General features: G+C 35.1%; 1 non-coding gene across 1 annotated transcript; it reads left to right on the top strand.

Annotated features, from left to right (window-relative positions):
• The first annotated feature begins 3,206 nt into the window (after positions 1-3,206).
• LOC136234375 (small nucleolar RNA R71) lies at positions 3,207-3,313 on the top strand. Its single transcript, XR_010691261.1, has one exon. It is a non-coding gene; the product is annotated as a small nucleolar RNA R71 (small nucleolar RNA).
• The last annotated feature ends 2,938 nt before the right edge of the window (positions 3,314-6,251 follow it).

The raw sequence follows: 6,251 nt of genomic DNA, 5'->3' as shown, positions 1-6,251 counted from the left end.
TGTCAAATTCTTGCAATAATAAAACCCATCTAATAAGACGTGGTTTTGCATTTTTCTTAGCAAATAAATATCGTAAAGCTGCATGATCAGTATAAATGATGACCTTAGATCCTAACAAATAAGATCGGAATTTATCACATGCAAAAACTACTGCTAATATTTCTTTTTCAGTTGTTGTGTAATTTAGCTGTGCACCGGACAAAGTGTGACTCGCATAATATATAACATGAAGTTTCTTATCCTTCCTTTGACCTAATACACATCCTACAGCTAAGTCACTCGCATCACACATAATTTCGAAAGGTAGATTCCAATCGGGTTTCGATATTATAGGTGTACTGACTAAAGCCGTTTTCAAAGTATTGAAAGCTTGTAAACAATCTTTATTAAAATCAAAAGTTGAATCCTTCATAAGCAAATTAGTAAGTGGTTTGGAGATTACAGAAAAGTTCTTTATAAACCGTCTGTAAAAACCTGCATGACCTAAAAATGATCTTACTCCCTTAACAGTGGTTGGTGGGGGTAATTTTTCTATAACTGAAGTCTTTGCTCTGTCCACTTCTAAACCTTTTTCAGAAATCTTATGACCTAAAACTATTCCTTCGTCTACCATGAAATGACATTTTTCCCAATTTAATACTAAATTCGTTTCTTCACATCTAGACAATACTTTATCTAAGTTCTGTAAACATGCATCGAAAGAATCTCCATAAACTGAAAAATCATCCATGAAAACTTCCATTATGTCTTCAATGAAGTCATTAAATATTGTTGTCATACATCGTTGAAAAGTTGCTGGTGCATTACATAGACCAAAAGGCATTCTCTTATATGCAAATGTTCCGTAAGGACATGTGAAGGTTGTTTTATCTTGGTCATCCGGGTAAATGTAAATTTGAAAGAATCCGGAGTAACCGTCTAGGAAACAGTAAAATGCATGACCGGCTATCCTTTCGATCATTTGATCAATGAAAGGTAGAGGAAAATGATCTTTCCTAGTAGCTTTATTTAGGTTCCTATAGTCTATACAAACCCTCCAATCGGTGGTGGTTCGTGTAGGTATCAGTTCACCTTCATCATTTCTTACAACAGTTATGTCTCCCTTTTTAGGTACACAATGGATTGGACTAACCCATTCACTATCCGAGATCGGATAAATGATTCCATTGTCTAAAAGTTTAGTAATCTCATTTTTGACTACTTCTTTCATGTTCGGATTTAAGCGTCTTTGCCTATCCGCTTTAGGTGGCTTATCCTCTTCTAAGTGAATTCTATGCATTACTATACTAGGATTAATTCCTTTTAAGTCTGAAATTTGCCATCCCATACTTCTTATCCTATTTCTAACAACATCTTTCAATTTTTCTTCTTGATCGCTTGTTAATTTGTTAGAAATAATTATAGGTAGAGAATCGCCTTCGCCTAAGAAAGCGTACCTCAAATGACTGGGTAACTCTTTAAGTTCTAATTTAGGGGGTGTTACAATTGAAGGCGGAACTGGTCCATCTTCTCGAATCAAAGGCTCTGGGTCCTTATCGTCTAGTTCCTCATCTATTATAGGTTCAATTATTTCTTCACTTTGAATTACATCATTGACACATTCCTCGACTAAATCAAGTTTCATACAAGCGAATTCCTCCATAGGGTATTTCATCGCTTTGTTCATGTTAAACTCGACCTTATCTTCTCCTATCCTTAAAACTACCTTCCCTTCCGACACATCTACTAGAGCGCGTCCCGTGTTCATAAACGGTCTACCGAAAATTAAAGGGCAATTTACATCATATGCAAAGTCTAATATAACAAAATCGGTAGGAAAAATAAATTTATCGACTTTGACTAAAACATCTTCAATTATACCATATGGCCTTTTAGTGGTTTGATCCGCTAATTGCAAAACCATATTGGTACGTTTGATATCTTCTTCTAAACCTAACTTGTTAAAAATAGACAATGGAATTAAGTTTATACTTGCTCCTAAATCACAATGACAACTTGGGAATTCAATATCTCCCAACTTACACGGAATAGTAAAACATCCGGGATCTTTGAGTTTAGTGGGCAAATTACTTGATACTATTGAACTACAGTCTTCGGTTAACGAAATGGATGAAATTCCTTCCCAACTGATTTTCTTTGAAATCAAATCCTTTAAAAACTTACCATAGTTAGGAATTTGTGTGATTGCATCCATAAATGTCAAATTGATGTGCAAATTTTTAAGTTTATCCAAAAACGTTAGAAGTTGTTTATCATAGTCCTTATTTCGGACTTTGTGTGGAAAATGTGGTTTGGGTACAAAAGTTTTGGTACCTGCGTCAAATGGTGAACTATTTGTGTTTAAGATATCTTCTTTGGACTTTGGTAAATCAGTTCCTGGTAATGTTGCATCTTTGGGCATTTCAGGCCCTTGATAATTTTTCCCTGAACGAAGAGTAATAGCCTTCACCTGCTCTTTCGGATTTTCTTCCGTATGGCTGGGAAGACTTCCCTCTTTTCGGGATGGAATTGATTTAGCAAGTTGACCAATTTGAATCTCCAAATTATGGATGCTAGATGAGTGGTTTTTAATAAGCTGATCGAATTTATTTTCGATCCGTTTAAAACCATCATCGTGATTACTTATTTTTTCACTGATAGCATCTATAAACTTGTCGATTTTAGAAGATAAAGTGCTAATCGTATCTCTTGACTGATTTTGATAATTAGTGGTACGATTTTGATTAGCACTTGTATTATTGTTATTGTTATCTTTCCAGTTAAAGTTAGGATGATTCCTCCATCCAGCATTATAAGTATTAGAATAAGGATTTTGGTTTTGCCCTTGGACAAAATTTACCTGTTCGATCTCACTCATATTTTCGTAATCCACATCTGTTTGGATTGGATTACCATTGGTATCGCGCGGTGCCATAAATTGGTCAATTTTGTGCGATAAAGCAGAAAATTGGGCTTGTAGCATTGCGACTGGATCAAGTTCAACTATACCTTTAACTGATGATGTGGTTGAGGATGATGGTTTTGCCACCGGCATATATCCACGTTCCGCGGGCCACATACTGCTGTTGATTGCCATTTCCTCCAAAAGTTCTCTCGCTTGGGCTGATGTTTTCTTCATAAATAGCCCTCCCGACATAGCATCTAATGAACCCCTAGTTGTAGGATTTAATCCATTGTAAAATGTTTGCATTAAAAGTTCAGCGGGTAATTGGTGGTGTGGGCATAAACGTTGAAGTTCTTTAAAACGTTCCCAAGTTTCATAAAGAGTCTCATTATCGTTTTGAGAAAAAGATGTTAACTCCTTTATGACTCTTGCGGTTTTTGCTAAAGGAAAATATTTAGATAAAAATGCTTGGGCTAATTGTTCCCAAGTGGCAAAAGTTGCGGCTGGCATAGAAGTTAACCATTCTTTGGCTCGATCCTTCAAAGTGAAAGGAAAGAGGCGAAGTTTGATTGCTTCTGCAGTCACATCTGGAATTTTAAAAGTGTCACAAATTTCTAGGAAATTTGTTAAGTGGGTGTTAGGATTTTCGTTAGGTAACCCGTAAAATGTTACATTATTTTGCAACATATTAAGCAAAGCTGGCTTAATTTCAAATTGATTTGCGGTGATTCTGGGTCTAACGATACTATTGGTTACACCGGCCACACCTGGCCTAGCGTATTCCATAAGTGTTGGTGGGTCTGCCATTTTTTCTGGCTCGGTATGTGTTTTTACTGGGGTCTTATTTTTGTTTTTCTTATTTTTCTTGTTCTTCCTAATGGTTTTCTCAATTTCTGGGTCTATAGGGTCTGGTACAATGCCTGAACTTCGAGAACTGCGCATGAACCTGAAATCTTGCACGAACCGAAACTACCTACAAAACAGAATTTTGAAAAATAAATAAATTAGTAAATGAAAATAATTAAATTATAAAAGTTAAAATAAGTATGTTTAAACCTAGATTCGAAATACAACACGAAAAATTTAAAATTTTGTCAAAAATTTTGGCGTTCCCCGGCAACGGCGCCAAAAACTTGTTGAGCGATTTCCGTAAGTGCATGGTATACGCTTGTAGTAATAAAAGATATCGAACCCACAGGGAACGCTTTTTAACTAAAGCTTTATTTATTTCGGTTTAATCACGTGTTTAGGTTTAATAAAAGAAATACGTTTTAATTGATGGAATTGGTTTTGGTAAATTAGGATTAGATAGAAGGATTATATCGAGTTTAGAGAACAATTCCGTTTTGGAATTTTGATTACAAAACAGATACTTCCGTAATTGGAATAAAATAGATCTTATTTTCATAAAGCAAAGTAAACAACTTTAACTTTGTGAGATTATGGACATGTAACAATATGCGATTTACTCAATTAAATGGCTTCGAACCATAGAAATCCCCCTGGCGTTGAGATGATTCCTACCTTAATCAAACTAGTGTTTTATTTCTGATAAGCCGCGATCAGCGATCATGTCATCCATAAAAACTAAATTTGTTAAGTGTTCAACAAAGTTCTTATATGAATAAGATGGAATAGAACGTTTTAATAAAAACACCAATTTATCATTTTGAAAATCATTTTGTCAAAACAATATCAAAATAACAACAGTAAGAATGTATTGAATAAATAAGTATATCATTAATGAAATGTGAATTTCCACAAGTTAACAGAGAAGTAGAAACTTGGATAGCATTGCAACGAAAACTTTGAGATCCGGGTCGTCAATCTTTCTCTCAAACTCCGTAGGTTCGTCAAACCTCATGCGCTTCAGCCGTCAATTCTTCTCGCTGGATCTTCGGAATAGAGACTGATCTCGTCTACTACCAGAATGAAAACTAAACTAATACTGTGTTTATAACTAATCTAAATACAATTCGTGTACAACACAATTGTTTACAGAAATGAAATCTAACTTTCTGATTCTTTTCTGAATCAGAAACTCAACATAACAACTTTCTTCTCTAATTTCTCTAACTTTTCCAACCTAACCAACCTTGATTTCTGAAATGGATCACTTATTTATAGTTGTTGAAGGGTTGTAAATGACGGGTCGTGTCTGCTGGTGAAGGGTCGCTTTTATCCGAACGAACAGACGCGTTTTTCCGAATTTAAACATGTGTTTTGTGTGCAGGGAGGTTCACTGTCGCGACTGAGATTCTGAAAATCTCAGTCGCGACAGGGGATATAGGGGCAAGCTTGAAAATTTCATTTTCCCCCGATCTGGCCTCCGCAAGTCGCGACTGAGATTATGAGAATCTCAGTCGCGACAGAGAGATGTTCTCCTTGTCTCTCGACTGCTTTTCGTCCTCCTCGAGCGTTCTTCTGACTGATATGCATTCTCGGTACGTTTTTAAGGTTTTTCGTCCATTTTAGCTCCGTTTTTGCTCCTATTTGGATTTTACCAAATATTTAGGTACCTTGCATCAAAGAAGTAAATAAGGACGTAAAAGTATTCCAAAGGAATATAATTAACATGATTTCAATGTAAATTTAATGTATTTATATATGATATTTTAGGTATATTTTGGGCTTAACAATCTATCACTTTGCAAGGATTTAGAGTCAAGTCTCCACAAGCGATCATGGATTTATCTCCCATTTATCAGGAGTGATGAATGCTCAATCCAATATTAACTATTTCACAATTACTTTGTGTGATACCCAACGCCTTGCCGCACACACCCTAGGATCCTTCCTGTTATGGATCGTGTTTGAACAGAGTCAAAGCATCACACTCCATAATCTAGAATCACTAATTAATATTCCTTTGAGTTTGAGGATTACTTATACCTACTAATACCAATGTGATAAATAGGTGACATAGGATAAATCCATCCATCCTGTTATCTCAAGTCGGGTCCCCAATCCTAATGCACTCCTTCACCGGATCCATGTAACTGTCCAGATATCTCCATATCTAAAGCTTGTGAGATTAGCTCTCTGTTCATAACAGAATACACTATCACATGTAAGTCTCAATAGTATTATGTTAATCCCTATATAAACATATTACTTGACTTGAGGTGGTTTTAAGTTTATTAGTTTATTATAAGGTTTGGTCTCACTTCATGCTTGTATGAACACTTTATAAACACTTTAAATAAACTTTGGGATTTTCTTTTATTTGACTTAATTAGTTCTTAAAAGATTAATGCCTATATATAATGAAAACAAACTATATCTTATTAAAACAAATGATATAAAAGAACGATTCATTTAACATGTTTATATCCTAAAACAATTGTCTATAGGACATAAAACCCCA

This window comes from Euphorbia lathyris, chromosome 6, assembly GCF_963576675.1.
Source record: "Euphorbia lathyris chromosome 6, ddEupLath1.1, whole genome shotgun sequence".
NCBI lineage: Eukaryota > Viridiplantae > Streptophyta > Magnoliopsida > Malpighiales > Euphorbiaceae > Euphorbia > Euphorbia lathyris.
Note: the sequence above shows the minus strand (reverse complement) of the source record. Positions and strands in the feature narration are given on the sequence as shown.